The 16,369-nt window shown below is 47.5% G+C and overlaps 1 long non-coding RNA gene across 1 annotated transcript; it reads left to right on the top strand.

Annotated features, from left to right (window-relative positions):
• Nucleotides 1–1,835: 1,835 nt before the first annotated feature.
• On the top strand, nt 1,836–11,603 carry LOC128108884 (uncharacterized). The gene is made up of 4 exons (XR_008217611.1): nt 1,836–2,291; nt 9,305–9,394; nt 9,854–10,125; nt 10,517–11,603. It is a non-coding gene; the product is annotated as an uncharacterized LOC128108884 (long non-coding RNA).
• The last annotated feature ends 4,766 nt before the right edge of the window (nt 11,604–16,369 follow it).

The raw sequence follows: 16,369 nt of genomic DNA, 5'->3' as shown, positions 1-16,369 counted from the left end.
TTTAACCAAGCCATCATCAGGGCCGCGGGTGAACACAAAGAACATCCGTGAAATTGCTCTTACCGTTCAACTAGCATGCTCTCTCAAGAATCAGAGGGATGTTCAAAGTGTGTGGGGGGCATTGGAATCTGTGGAAAGCTGAAAAAAAAAATCTGGGTCTGGAAAGTGGGTGGGGACACCGTTGGTGGGGATGCGGCTGCTGAGCCTGGAGCTTGTGTGTGGTCCTCACACTGCTCTGCCTATGGCGAATGACCTCCCGCCATCCCACATTACCCTGGCAGTTGTTTGATGTGCCGAGAGGGAGACTCTGGCCCTTGTTCTTTCCAAGAAGCAAACATTCCCACCCCGCCCCCAATCCGACGACAGTCCACAGCACCAAACCTCCTAAAAGGAAGATGGGGTGCTGCTGACAAACGGGGGGGACTGGGGTGTAGGGTTAAAGCCTGACAAATGCCACCATCCCTGGGCTCTGTGAGGACACTGGGTTGTGTAGGTATCACGTCAAGGTCTTGATTCACCCAGGACTGCTTCCTGCAGTGAGCCTGGCAGCCTGGCAGCCTGGCCGTTCTCACCCCTTCCACCGTCATCCTGTTCCTATTTTTGAGGCCTTTCTGAGCTGAAAGTGGGGACATGCTGGAAAGCAAACTCACCCTTGACCTTCATGGAGGGCACAGCCATATCGATGCATCTGGCTTGAAAATAACCACCAGCCTCTCTCTAGTGGCTCCGAGCCCACGGGGGATGTAGAAGAATTGCATCCAAGACCTAGGCTTGATCTTAGAAAAGTTCAGGTAAGAAAGATTCCATTGACACGGACTTGAACTTCTAAAGGTGGAGAGAGCTTCAGGTTTGAATTATCTGAAAATGAGAAAGCTAATCACTATGAAGTGAAGGAAAAGGGAGTGTCACCATGTCACAGAGGATAGCATCGTCATCCAAAGATCACGGTCAGTAAACACTGCTTACTGGAAACATTGCCACATGCAATTCTGGGGCACAATGATTCAAATAAACAAATCCCACTTCACAGATCTGTTGTAAGAGACATTAACTTTGAACTCAAAGAATGACGTGGGCTGGGGGTGGGGGGCAGGGGGATGGCGGGGGACAAGGGTGCTTGCTGACAAAGTTGATAATCTGAGTTCCATCCCCCAGGGTCCACATTGTGGAAGGAGAGAACTATCTCTGTAAGTTGTCTTTTGACCTCCACACAAGCACCGTGACATTACACACACACACACACACACACACACACACACACACACACACACACACACACATACACACACACACACACAGACACACAAATGTGAAGAATGAACCGAGCTACCTAAGAAGTTGGGGGAGAAGTTGCTTGTGTGGGGTTGTGCATCAGACAAAGGCTAAAGCTAACTTTTCCTTGTTTTTCCTAGTGACTTCTGGGTGCTCACTGTGGTCATGGTCGTGGAAAATCACAAACCTTGATGACTCCCAGGTCTGACTGTCTGTGGCTTCTCTGAGGCTCGCCCACCCCTCCCCCACGACACTGGCAGAGGGCTGCCTGGCATGTGTCATGCCCTAACCACACGCCAGGCTCGATGCTGGAAAGTCTCATTGTTTGATTTGGTTTGGTTTTGACAAGCTCTTACTTTGTAGCCCAGGTTAGACTGGACCACATGATCCTCCTGTGTCAGCCTTCCCAGGCATAAGCTGCAACCCCTGGCTTTATGTTGAAATATATATATATATATATATATATATATATATATATATATATATATATATATATATTTATAAAATCACAAATATATATAATAGGTAATTTAATTTGTCACAAAATCTCTTAAAGTTTTATTTCTACTAATTCTACAGTGAAGAATCAGACAGAGAGCACTGATACAATTCACATAAGGCCCCAAAGTTGATAAGCCTAGGAGAGGCAAAATTTTTAGCTCAGGTTTAGTGGCCCCATAGCCCATGGTCTGCAACAACTCCTTCGCCATCTTCCAGCAGCAAATCTAATAGGAAGTTCAACCATAGCTGCAAAGGTCTTCAAACTCTCCCCTCCGTCACACACTGGGGCTCCTCCTTAGCACTTGGCCAGCAAGTGCTTTTCACTCAGGGTGTAAGAAGCTTGTTCATGTCCAGCTATCAAGTACACATCCCAGCTGACAAAATGGACACCCCTTGACAACTGGGTGAGGACAACATGCGTCCTCAACTCCCAGTGACCATACAGCTGCCCGTCGCTCCAAAGGATGCTGGGGAAGGTGGTCTTGTTGCAAGAAGTCATCTTCAGCGAAGCTGAAAAAGTAAGATCTTATTGTTAGAGAAGAGGGAAGGGGTCATCCTGCAGGACAATCTCACAATTGGGTGTGGGGTCCGATGAGGACACAAGGCACAAAGCATGCCAGGTACCTGGAAGCTACTTACTGACCTATATCTGGCTGTCTGTGAAACACACAGAAAAATAAAACACTTCTAACCGGGCAAAGAGAGGTACCAGCTTGGGGGAAGGAGAAGGACTTTCAAAGCCTACCCTGGTTCTATTTCAGAGTCCCCCCCCCTTTCACGCCCACAGCGCATAGCCTTTGCCCTCTGCAGCAGCCCCAGGTCCACGTGGAGGGTAGTAAGGAAGCGATGCTTCGGCAGGCAGCTCTGCAGAGCCGGGGCCTCATTGTAAGATCCAGGAGCAGCCCAGCCCGGCGCAGGTGACTCTGACGGTAAATAATGTCTACCGCAGCAGTTAATGGAAATGCAGTTTTCATTACAGTAAGGAAATTGAAATCGCAGCCGCCCTCCGTGGGTTCCATCTGGCCGTCTTTCATTTCTCATAAGACGATGTGTTGTTTTCATTCCCCTCTCCATTAACCTTTGTTGTGAAGGGTAGGAAGCCGGGTGATTGAAATCCTCAAGAACTTCCCACACGGTGCTGCCATTTTAGCAAGGGAGAGGAGGAAGGAAGAGACTGGTTTTGCTGTTGTTGTTTGTTTGTTAATTTTATTTTGTTTGAGAAGATGTTATTTTGGAGAGAAGGTTCCAGATGACCTTCCTGAGTTAAAGAATTGACAGGCACGCAGAAAGAGGAGAATTGGAGGTAAAGTGATGGCCAAGTTTCCCATGTCACTTAAAATTTTCTCAGATGTACTGGACAGCCTCCCCTGGGTGGGGAATAGCCAGGGCATCAATATTGTGAATGCTCCTGCTGTGGTCTGAAGGTTTGCATGCCCAAACTCATACATTAATATCCTGCCTGTCTGAGTGGTGATCTCAACAGATAGAATCTTTGTACGGACACTGGGTCATGGGCAGAGTTCTACATGCAAGAGAAGTGCCCTCAGGGACCCGGGAGATGCTTGTCTCTTCTGACACCTAAGGGGGTAGTAAGAGGCCAACTGTGAACCAGGAAGGAGCCCTGGGCAGACAACAAATCCATACGTTTCTGTTGTTTATAAGCTATCCCGCCTAAGGCATTTTGTTATAACAGCCCAAATGGACAAAGAAATATTCTAACGCAAAACATGTTTTCAACCCAGTTTAGCTCTCTGACTTGCAGTCATTTGTGGCTGTGAAAATTTTCTCCCTCATTAGAGACAAGTGAGCTGAACAAGGACTGTACGGACTCGCTTCCCCAGATGCCCTTTCCTCTGAATTCTGGGTCACATCCCAGCTCCCGATAGCTCAGAGGACCCTCACTGCCTTTCCCGTCTCTGTCAGCTTCTCCCTGGCAGATTTTATTTTTGCACCACCCACTCTGCAGAGGAGGCATGGAGCTAATAGATCTGTGACAGGGAGAACAGCTGCTCAGCCACAGCAGTCAAAGTGCTGAATCTCATCATTTTGTTGAGAACGCAAGAAGAGAAAAGACACCCTCTGTTGGCAGAGACGTATCTCAGGGTGTTAGCTCTTCTCTGTGCTTTCCTTATAATTGAAGAGTTTCTGACTGCCTTTTTTTTTTTTTTCTGATATTGTGTCAACCATTGTGATGGCTAGTTTTATGTCAATTTTATAGTCATCCGAGAGGAGGGACCCTCAACTGAGGAAATGCCTCCGTAAGACTGGGCTGTAGCTGGGCAATGGTGGCACACACCTTTAATCCCAGCACTCAGGAGCCAGAGGCAGGTGGATTGCTGTGAGTTCAAGATCAGCCTGGTCTACAAAGCAAGTTCCAGAAAAACCAGGGCTGTTACACAGAGAAACCCAGTCTCAAAAACAAACAAACAACAAACAAACAAAAACAAAACCAAAAACCAAAAACCAACCAACCAAACAAACAAACAAACAAAAAAATCAGGCTGTAAGTAAGCCTGTAGGGCATTTTCTTAATTAGTGACCAGTGGAGGAAGTCCCAGCCCATTGTGGGTGGTGCCATCCCTGGCGTGGTGGCCCTGGGATGTTGTTGGTTGTTTTTTCACTCTTTGACCCTTTGGAAGACCCACCACCCAGCTCCCAAAAAAATAGACACAGAGTCTTATTACTTATGAATGCCCAGCCTTAGCTTGGCTTGTTTCTTGCCAGCTTTTCTTAAATGATCCCATCTGTCTTTTGCCTCTGGCCTTTTACCTTTCTCTATTTCAGTATATCTTTTCTTTCCTTCTTATTCCGTGTCTGGCTGTGTAGCTGGGTGACTGGCCCCTTCTTTTCTTGCTCCTTGCTCCTCTCTTGCTTCCCGATCCCTCTTTTTCTCCTTCTGTTTATTCTCTCTGCCTGCCAGCCCTGCCTATCCTTTGTCCTGCCCTGCCTATCCTTTGTCCTGCCTAGCTATTGGCCTTTACTAGACCGATCAAGTGTTTTAGACAGGCACAGTAACACAGCTTCACAGAGTTAAACAAATGCAACATAAAAGAATGCAACACATCTTTGCATCATTAAACAAATGTTCCCCAGCATAAACAAATGTAACACATCTTAAAATAATATTCTACAACACTGGGATCTATAAGAAAGCATGCCATGAGGAGCAAGCCAGTAAGTAGCACCCCTCTATGGCCTCTACATCAGCTCCTTCCTCCAGGTTCCTGCCTAGTTTGAGTTCCTGCCTTGGCTTCCCTCAGTGGACTGTGACTCAGGATATGAAAGCCAAAAAATAAACCCTTTCCTCCCCAGTTCACTTTTGGTCATGGTGTTTCATTCCATCAATAGAAACCCTAAGACAACCATTTGCAAGCAGTTTCCAGAATATGAGTGCAAGGCCAGGGTAAAATGAGAAAGGAGGGAGAGTTTCATTTCAGCAGACTGCCAAATCAAAGGCTCCAGAGCCTTCTATATCCTTCTATAGCCATGACCAGTTCCCTAAGGAGGGAGATGGGGACCATTTAAGCCACCTTTTCTATATGATGACACCCTTGGGAAGTGAACTGCTACAGCCTTATTTATTCATTATGCCTCTTCAACATCTTCCTGTCCAGTCCTCTTCTCTGGAGGAGAAGCCTTTTGCTGTGATTGACATAACTTCATGGGCCCCAGAGCTTACTCCGTCTACAGGAGAGCATGATAGAAAATTGCAGGCAACATGGGTTCTAAGCTGAGGATTGCTTCCTTACTTTACAGTTGGAGCCAACATCCTCGTAAGCCCAGTTGTCTGGCTGTTCATACCATGGTGGGATGAATCTGAAGGAAGGGAAAGGAGAAGTGAGGTAAGGAGGTGGGAAGCATGGAGCACTGTAAGATGTATCAACAAGCTCGCAGATACCATGGTTTAAAGAACAAGGAAAGTCGTCTCTCTGTTACATAATAATCCTGATGTGAACTGTATGAGTTAGGGGGGAAGGTCCTTATTCAGTCATCAGGAACACTGATTCTTTCCATGATTACAATCCTCCTCAGGACCTAGTCAGATTAAATCACCACCACATCCAGATGTTGGCCAGCTCAGAGGTGGGATACCCCTGGTCTTAAGACTCTGGCCAAAAAGTGGCATGGTCATTTCTGCTCAGTCAATTTGCAAGAATACCATTGCATAGTCATACCTAGCTGCAAGGGAAGCTGGGAATGGAGTCTATGTGGGAAGCCATCCATCCAGAAAGAACAGACTTGGGTTCACATCCATTTCTTCCTATTGGTCACAACGTTGATACAACAAAGCCTCTTTCTGCTTCCCTTTGTTCTATTAGTATCCGTTTTCTCCTGTTGGACACTTTCATTCTAGGATTATTTCTTAGGTAACTTCTATGTACCAGGGGCTGTTGTTTGATCTGGTGATCTAGCTGTTAACTTTGGAATCAGATGCACTGTGAGATTGTTGAGAAACTGTGCAAGGACCTTTTCTTCATATTCTCAAACTAATATTAATTTTAATGTCTAATTGTCTTTTCAATTTTTGTATTGTTTTGTTTTTTAAGACAGGGTTTCTCTGTGTAGCCCTGACTGTCTTGGAACCCACTCTTTAGACTAGGCTGGCCTCAAACTCAGAGATCTGCCTGCCTCTGCCTCCCCAGTGCTGGGATTAAAAGCATGTGTCACTAATGTCCGGCCAAATTGTTTTCCTTTAAAAACATCCTTGGATTTAAATGTGCTTCCAGGCACAGAAAACCAACTTTCATGAAGCACACATCTTAGGTGGGTTAGAAAGGAAACAAATATATACATATTTCAAATAGTGATAGTATTGATATAAAATACAGACAAGGTCAAGAGACAGGGCTATATGTATTTATGTGCATGTACATGTGTGTGTACATGTGTGTGTGTGTGTGTGTGTGCATATGTGCACTTGTAGATGGAAGTCAGAAATTGATGTCAGCTGCTTCCTCAATCACTCTCCGCTTGCTTTATTTGTTTGTTTGTTTATTTATTTATTTATTTATTTATGAGACAGAGTTTCTCACTGAATCTAGAGCTTACCAGTTTGGATAGAACAGCTGGTTAATAAATTCCAGAGATCCTCCTGTCTCTGCCTCTCCAATATTAGGATTACAGGCACTTGCCATGTCTTGCTCTAAAAAATATATATATTTTTTAAAAATATATATGTGTATGGGCATTTTGCCCACATGTATGTCTGTGCACCACATGTACGCAGTACCTGCGGAGGCCAGAAAAGGACACTGGACCCTGGTATGGTGTAGGAATCAAACCCAGGTCTTCTGGAAGAATAAGCAATGCTCTTAGTTGCTGAGCCAGCTCTCCAGCCCATTTTGTTTGTTTGTTTTTGTTTACCTTTTCTTTTGAGATAGGGTCTCTTTATGTAGTTCTGGCTGTCCTAGCCCTCTCTATGTAGACCAAGTTGGCCTCGAATTCACAGAGATCTGTTTCCTCTGCCTCCCAAGTATTGGGATTAAAGGTGAGCACCACTATGCCTGGCTCATTTTGTGGGATCCAGGGGACCAAACGCAGGTGTCATGCGCACACCCCACCCCCCCACCTCCACCCCACCCCACCCCACCCCGCTGATGCCACAAGCACTTTGCTAACAAAGCATCTCCCCTGCCCTGACACTGATCCTTGTTCATTTGTGCATTTGGAAACCTTTTTCTAAGGGAAGTATCATGTGAACAGAAATGGAGTGAAGGGAGTAGTTTCTAGTTTATGCTACCATGAAGATGACTATGATTCACTCTCCTGCGCATAAATCTTCATGGATGCTTCTGATTAGTTCTTTGAAATCTATTTCTGGTGTGGAGTTAATGAGTCAGGAGAACAAATGTTTTAAGGGTCTCGAGACAATGTGCCGAAGACTCTCTTTTTCTTGAGCCTTCTTGTTAGAGCTGAGAAAGAAGCAATTAACAGAGACCTAGATTTCAAGGCATTTTAAGTGTATACTTAACCTTTCGAAATGTCTGAAGATGCTAAAGATGTCAGGGGTATTTATACCAGTCTGTCTGAGTCTGGCTGTGCCCAAGATCCTATCTATTTTTCTTTTCCATCTCCCATCTCCATATCCTTCAAAGCCATTCTTTCTGCTAAAGCTATGTTAGGTCGTGGAATTTTAGTGTAGGAAAGGACCTTGGTGTTAGCAAGTCCACCCCATTTTATAGCTGAGAAAACTGAGACCCTGGGAGAGATACTGCTCAACTGCTCAAAGTGTCACGGTAAGTTTATGGTCAATAAAGCCTCAGGCTTCTGGTTCCCACTTCTGCAACAGAACCAGCAGTCAGTGAAATGTTCATGTGCTGTATTATGATGAACAGACTGAAGGCCAGAGTTTAGAGTCAGTGCCATGGATATGGATTGCCAGATTCACCTATCATGCCTGTGGTGATGAGCATTAACGTCACTAAATCGTAGATGTGAAGGTCATAGGACAGTGATGGACACGGTGACATTTCAATGTTAGTGACGGCCACTTCTTTAGTGACAAAAGACAAGTCTCCACACTGGATATGGGGCCCCATGGGAAAGGGCAGGGATGAAGGTACCATGGCCTTGGGGCCCGTGGGCCTAAACAGAAGACCTCCGTCGAAAAAGGCTGCTTCTTACACCATCAGAATCCCTTCAGCCAGGGAAGGAGTCACACAAGGCCGCTCTGAGGCTCAGAGTCGGCTTCAACCCGGGTCAGGGGACAGCGAGAGAAAGCAGCCCAGCTGGAGGCTGCGGACAGGGTCAGCTTTCATGGGCTGCCAGGTCTCTCCGGGGAGGCCAGCTGCCCAGCCCAAATGGTTTGGGCCACCCTGCCACGTGAGAAGACTCTTGTTCCCTCACCTCTCCCTTTCTGGGCTCCATTCCAGGTGTACAGGGGAATGGTGTCTCGCGAGGGGAGGAGGGAGCAGAGAGAAGTGTGGAGGAGGAGCAGGCTTCCCAGGGCAGGCTTCCAGAAGGAGGAAGGCAAGGCCAAGGGAGAAGAGAAGAGTCAAGGTTAAACCAGTTTCTGTTTTATAACTATTGCTTTGGACTTGAAAAGCCAAGATCTGAATAAAGGCTTTTTTTTTTTTCCCCAATTCAAAGTTTGTTGTTTTTTTTTTTTTTTTAATTGCCTCAACCCAACACAGAAGTTAGTTAGAGGCCTGTCCTGGTCATGGGGGGGGGGGGGGGAATAATTGCAGAATTCTACCTGTAGTATAGTAGATAATAACACTTAAAGAGACAGTGATGGACTATTAGTTACTCTTCTCGTTGATGTGATAATTACCAAACAAAGGAAACAAGAAAGGGAGGGCTTGTTCTAACTCATTGGTAAGGAGGGGTGCGGTCCGCCATGGTAGGGATGGCATGGCGGGAGCTGGTCAGCTGGTGTCCACGGCCAGGAAGCAGAGAGAGGGAAGCTGGTGTTTACTTTTATTCCATCTAGGATCCCAAGGGAAGGCACCTCCCACATTCAGGGCATTTCTCTCCTCAGTGAAACCTTTCCAGAAACACAGTCATGGAGTGGCTGGCATGTGTCTCCTAGGTGATTCTGAATCCAGCCAAGTTGAGGGTGAAGATTACCAACCATCACAGAGATCTACAAAATTTGATCTGTCCCTACTGCTTTCATGGGGTAAGTAGGCAATAGATAACAGATAGGTATATCTAGATCTAATCTATCTATCTATCTATCTATCTATCTATCTATCTATCTATCTATCTATCTATCTATCTATCTATCTCTGTATCTATATCTATCAATATCTATATCTATCTATCATATATATATATCTATATCTATATATATATAGATATATATATATATAGAGAGAGAGAGAGAGAGAGAGAGGGATGTGTTGTATTCGCTATCTCTGTCTCATGTTTTTCTGATACTCCAGCTACATGTAAGGTTGACTTGACCTGCATTCTGGCTGTCTCACACACAATGGACTTTCCTAAATAACCCTCTTCTGCCAACTGGACTCTATTCTAACCTATGAGTCAAAGTAATTTTTAGATGCCTCTTTTAAGCTTCAGCTGCATGGCTTCATTCTTAAAAAGTTTTATTTTCTAAAATCTTTTCACCCTTTAGAGCCCCCGCAACACCCATGATCAACGTCAATGTCACTCTGAATGCGAACTCAACTCACAATTGTGACTCCTCATGTCTGAAAGCCACAGAGGTCCATATGTTTTCGAGCTCCCCGAGGCCTTTCCCCAGCCCTCCTGCTGAAAGCCCACACAGATCACAGTCCACACCTCATTCATCCATTCGGTCTTTGTTGGATTGTCTGCCCTTCCTGTTAATGTTGTGAAATGGCTGGAGAGGCTTTGGCGGGTTTGGACCAAGGAGCCCCTCAGCAGGTGAGACAGGTCATGTGACTGTGTGGACCGCAGAAAGTTACTCCCACGGCAGATGCGACATCCATGTGCAAAGTTTTATTATTAAAGGAAGAAGGGGGAGAGAGAGGGGGAGAGAAAGAAAGAGGGAGAGAGAGAGAGAGGGAGAGAGAGAGAGAGAGAGAGAGAGAGAGAGAGAGAGAGAGAGAGAGAGGTGTGCTACCTCTCGTGAGAGGGGGAAAGAGAGAGAAAAGTGGAGGAGTTTTTCTTAAAGGGGATTTTACACAAGATGACGTCAGGACGCTGGGCGGGTCACCGAGGTCGAGTCAGAACACTAGCACTTCCTATGCGATCACTCTCTGGAGTGCGCGCACACCCGGGAGATGAGTGACAGTCCCCGCTCTCACCTGTCCAGGACTGTAGAATTGTGAGAAGGCTGATTCTGGCATGGTATTCAAGATACAGTAGGCGAACAGGAGTGCCGTGGTTCGAGGTTCATGCTGAAACTTATCCCCATTGTGTGATATTAAGAGAGCGGAAACCTGATCTGACAGTCCTTGGAGGTGGGACATTTGGAAGCTAAGGTGAAATGAATCAAGTGGTGGGGCCCTCCCTTCTCCAACAGAACTATGGCTTTAGAGCACAGGTTAGACTTGAGCGCACACATTCGCATTCAGTCCTTCCCACTGCGTGATGGACTCCACCGTGTCCTGACTCACCACAAAGACTCTCAACAGATGTCAAACCGATACCAGCACCACTCTCTGTGGGGTACCCTGTACCCCCACACCCCTAGTTTCAACTCTTACTTGTCACATAAGCTCCAAGCATATTCATGACACCTGAGGAGATTATAGATTATCTCTTCGCTCCTTTCAGCATCAGAGCCTTGGCTAGGCCTGCCCTGGTACCTCCCAATGCACAGGTGTATGCAAACATAAAGTGACACACTGTGGGGTGGTCTTTCTGTACGCTGCGAATATGTGTTGCTACCACTGGTTAATAAAGAAGCTGCTATGGCCTATGGCAAGGCAGAATAGAGCCAGGCGGGGAAATCCAAGGAGAAGATGGAGTCAGAGGAGACATGGAGCTCTGCAGGAAATGGGGAGGGGAGCAAGATGTAACGGAATGCAGGTAATGCCAGGAAGCCACGTGGCAAAACATAGTTTAATAGAAATGGGTTGAATTAAGTTGTAAGAGCTAGTTAATGATAACCCTGAGCCACAGGCCAAACAGTTTGTAATTAATATAAGTCTCTGTGTGTTTACTTGGGACCAAGCGGCTGCGGGACACAGGAAAACTTCCGAGGCCAGTAATATGTGACCAGATAAAGGGCCAGTGATCTCACAGCCAAGCTTTAAATGATGGCAATGGCTTCTGCAGGACAAGGATCCTTTTCTCTTTTGTCTGCTGAGAGGGAGTTCTACACTCTCTGCGTTTTCTATTGCTGTAATCACTTACCTTGTAGAGCTTTTAAGATGATGCAACAATACATCATTGCATCATGTAGTGCTTTCATTTAAAAATAATCACTTTCAATATCAACAAGAACTGGTTACCGGAAGGCCTCCGGTCTATTCTGTTCTTCCTGTCCGTCACACACACTTGCCTGCTCTCTGGCTTTGTGTCTCGCCGGAATAGGAAGCCAGTCAAAGTGATGATCAGTGAGTCCCACTGTGTGCCAGGTGCAGCTGCTGCTGGCCCACCCTCCCCAGAACTTGGGCAGGCGCTCTCATCCCCACCAGGGTTATGACAGAACAGGGAGTCCCGAAAGATACCAACACAGCACACACGAGATCAGCATCGAATGAGTCGTCAGTGACCCAAAGTCTGCAGCAGCCAAGCATTCCAGAACTTTCCAGGACATTGGAGGAGGCTTCAGTTAGAGACTTCCTCAGACACCAGCAACTGGGCTCCCCTCTCTCAGGGAAGCATCTTTTTTCTTCCTTTCTTTCATTTTTTTTTTTTTTCCATCCCAAACTCCTGTATCCTGGAAGCAGCGGAGAAGGGCTGGTTCTCAGTTGCCACCCCACCATGACTACCACCACCAGTTCAGGAGCTTGCCAAGAGCCTGCCACGCTTAGACAGCTTGTGTTCAGAGTTTCTGTGGGCTGGGCCCACCCCACCCACCCCACCCATCCCACCCAACCTCTTGTAAAAGCTTAAATCAACAGGCATGGAAAAAAAAAAATCAAGACAGGCCATCTTAGGATAGGGGGAGGAAAAATCCCAACGGCAGCTGCTGCCTAATTGGCCTTCTAAATAGCTAGAGGGCTGCCAAGTGCAGAACCGAATTAAATAAGCCTTTTTTCCCCCTTCAGGGTGGAGCAGCAGGCTCCAGGTCTCCACCCGAGTCACACCCTAGCTGCGGCTATTTATAATATCTAAAAGCCAGATGGAACCTGCCAAGGGGAACAGAGATCGTGACAGAAAGCACAGGCCCAAGGCCAGCTCCCCCCTGGAGCAGACACAGATCCCGAGGGGCCCCTTGGGACTGTAGGAGTAAGGCAGAGACGTATAGAGGAACTACCCCTCTGCTGAGCTTTGAGCTCAGCTTTCGGCTGCTGCACAGCACAGGTTGGGAATCGGGTGATGCAGGCTGTACCTGCTGGATCCACAGGAGCTAGCTGATCCTACCAGTGTTTGCTCCCTGGCAGCTTGGACCCAATTAGAAGGATCAGCAGCCAGATGTGGATTCGCCAGGTGGAGTGGCTGGGCTGCCCCTCAGCCGGACAGAATTTGGAGCAAGGTAGTGCATGGTGGTCTAGAGTGCATCCAGGGAGGTGGGAACAAATCCTGATTTCTCGTCTGTGAGATGTGCTCGTCAGTAAAACCTTGAAGAGTTTGCGTCCTTATTTATGAAACACAGGCCACAATCAAACCACCCAGATGGGATTTGTGAGAGCATTAAACAATCACTAAGTGCTCAGGACAGTTTTGCAGCATAGAGACCACAGCTGTTACCATAGGACTTGCTGTTTGGACTCAAAAATGCCTCTGTGTTGGCCACTGAGTGCTGGTCTCTGATGGGGGCATACCCCATACCCCTTCTGGGCTGAAGCATCTTGGAGACAGATTGCATCTTGGCCTCCTACTTCCTGCCAATGAGCAAAAGCCGGTTTGAGCTAACAAAGTTGTCCGAAGTAGGTAGGCATCTGATAAAATCCCATCCACGAACGGCTTCCCAGGCTGCCCTAGGCAGCTGGTCTGGCCCTGGCTCCCCCAAACTCCAGTCCCATAATGAGACACTGCATTCCTAGCTCAGCCCTGGACTGTACTGTCCAGTTTTCCTGACACTCTGCTAAGGGATATCTTCTATGTCTCCCAAGGGCTCATGCGTTGATTGAAGGCCCCGTCTCCTTGGCACTGGTGTGCTGAGATGGAGGCCTTTAGAAACTGACTGGATCATAGATCAGTGGCTCAGACCTCATGGGTGAATTCATCTATTCATGGATTCATGGCTGAATGACGTTTGGAGCAGGGGTCCTATACAACAAAATGCGAGGTCCTCCTCTGCTTCCTGGGTGCTAGGAAGTGTACAACTTTCCCCCACCCCATACTTCCGCCATGATGCCCTGCCGCAGACACAGGCCTGAAAGAAAGCAGGCAAAGTGGCCACGCAGTGAAACTCAGGAAATCATGAACCCGAATAAATCTTTCTTCTTTTCACATAGCTTTGGGTATTTTGTCACAGGGATGGAATGCGAATACACCCTCCGACCACATCGACGGGGCTTTCGTTTTCAGTACTCCTAGAGCAAGCCCACACTGTGACACACACATGCTCCTTCCAGTTCTTTAGAAGCCACATAAATAAAAGTCAGACATTTAAGGGTGAAATTAAGGGTAATGGCCTGTTTAATCTACTCTATCAACAATAATACTGGTTCAGAATGTAATTGATATAAACATTATTAATGGGACATGGGACACTCTCTTTTTATCGGACACATCTAAGCTCTGATGAACACTTTATATAGCAGCACGTCTGTCTGCTTTCGTCCATGGCCAGCTGCTCTGAGGCTGCCTGGCCCTGCGGCTACGGGATGTGTCAGCGCCATTCTAGAGCATCTGTGTGAGTTGCATTGTCTTGTGTGGGAGTCTTCAGTGCGAGGCTCCCAGCTCTGTGAGGAAGAGGGCAGGAGCAGTGTTCTACTACCTACAGGCCTGAGGCCTGTCTGAGGAGCCTGGAGGAAAGGCCTGTCACCTGAGGGTGGAGCTAAGTTAGGTGTAACCCAGGCTCAAAGCACCTGCTGCTTCTCCCAGGGCTTCTGGTTGTGCCCCTGGGTCTGGGGTGGGGATGCACGATGGGAACTGTGAATAAAACAGAAAGCATCCTCCCTCCCGCACAGAGTTGCCGGTCAAGGGGATAATGGCTGCTCTACTTGGAGCCCCATCTAGGAGAGGGTAGGTTTTTATTTTTGTTGTTGTTGTTGTTGTTTTTACCTCCCCTCTAGCTCTTACAGCTAAAGTGAAGTTTTTCAAAGGAGTTTCTCCCAGAGAAAGGATGAAGTAGAACCAGAAACAAAGAGAATGGAGGAACCTCTAGATGAAAAGTTTCTGCACCCCGAAAAGCCCCTCCGGCAACACAGCAATCCAAATCAGACCAAATCAAACCAAATTAAGGAAAAAGCCCAGGTTTAATGGGTAAAGTGCTCCTGGATGACTTTCTGACCCCCAGAGAGGAGATGAGGAGGACCACGTGTCCTGTTTTCTGGGGGACAGTTTAAATGCCCTGTGGGAGTGGTCTTGAGCATCACTGGGGGGGGGGGAGTTGTGTTTGGCAGGCCTTCTGAGAGGTGGGGTAAGGGGGCTGAGGTGGAGCTTCCACCGGAACACTGGGGTCACCATCTGATGGAACGTGGGCAGCCTTGTCGTACAGCTTCAGGAGACTAGGAAGGCTCCTTGGGCTTCTGGGGTGTTCGCAGCATTTGGGGGCCCAGCGGACCTTCGCAGTATCTGATAGTTTCCCAATATGTCACATGAACAATAGTGTCTTTTAGTGAGCTGAGCCCCCTTTGCTCTGGCCCTCCCAGCCAACAACAGTGCAGCACTTCCTGCCTGGGAGGTGGTGTCCGTGGTGGCCGCGGCCCACAACCCACTGTGCCCCAGGCGGATGATGCTGGAACCTTCTAGCAAAACCTGGAAGGGCCGAGAGGTAACTTTGTGGTTGGTGCCCACCTATCCCGAAGCCAGGGAGGGAAGCCACGGTTTCATACTTGTTCCCTACCCCCCGGGACGGCCCAGAGTTGACCTGCATTTCCCAGGCCTTCATCCTCTCTCCAGGGCCCACAGAGCACAGTCACCAGAGAAGATCTGGAATCTGGGTGTAACCATCCTGGCAGGAGGGAACTTATTCTAAAGAGGGATATTTGTGCCCCTCCCTTTGGCTATCAGATGATTGAAACAATAGTCCCCACGAAATGGAATTTCCCTGAATCTCATTCTGTGAGAAGGAAAGGCTGTTCAGTGGGTGGGTGTCAGCCATGGGGGGTGGGGGTGGGGGGTGGACAATGATGACACACTTGTCTCCCTGGAATAGACTTCTTCACACAGTTTTAATGTGTCAGACTCACTCACATACTTCTTGCCCTCTGTTTGAACCTAAACCTCATGAAGTGACCTTAAAGATGGGCTTGGGGAGAAGGTCATGAACGTTGGCATTTTTCCTCTCCTAGCGCACTCACATTGAATTAGCACTTCCCACTACTCTATTGACTGTCTTTTTCATTGGTCTGTTGAGGAGGGTGCCTGAGCCTAGCTGGTTAGGCTGCCAGGGCCCAGGCTCTGACCCTAACTCAGGTAATACGGGGAGTGAGAGAAATGACCACCCCTGGTAGTATATGCGTGCACAGGCCTGTAATCCTGGCCTTCTAGAGGCTGAGGTCAGAGGATTGCTAAGAGTTTGAAGCAAGCCCGAGCTTCATGACAAGTGCCGGACCAATCGGCACTACATAGTAAGACCAAGATCACAGGGGGATGCCGGGCCTGATCATTTGGGGGATTTAATTTAGGACAGTCTGAACTGGCATGATCTCTCTTGTGGTGGTATTTTATTGGTGCTGAAATGTGGTGAATTTTTATTTGTGCTTTAATAAATAAAGCTTGCCTAGAGATCAGAGGAATAGGAACAGCCATTGTAAGTAAACAAAGAAGTCAGGCAGTGGTAGCACACGCCCTTAATCCTGTCACTTAGCAGGCAGGAATCTGTCTGGATCTCTGTGAGTTCAAGGCCATACTGGAAACAGCCAGGTGTGGTGGCACATGC

This window comes from Peromyscus californicus, unplaced genomic scaffold (genome assembly GCF_007827085.1).
Source record: "Peromyscus californicus insignis strain IS unplaced genomic scaffold, ASM782708v3 Scaffold_13__1_contigs__length_99412109, whole genome shotgun sequence".
Lineage (NCBI taxonomy): Eukaryota > Metazoa > Chordata > Mammalia > Rodentia > Cricetidae > Peromyscus > Peromyscus californicus.
The sequence above is the reverse complement of the archived record's forward strand: the minus strand, read 5'-3'. Positions and strand labels throughout refer to the sequence as shown.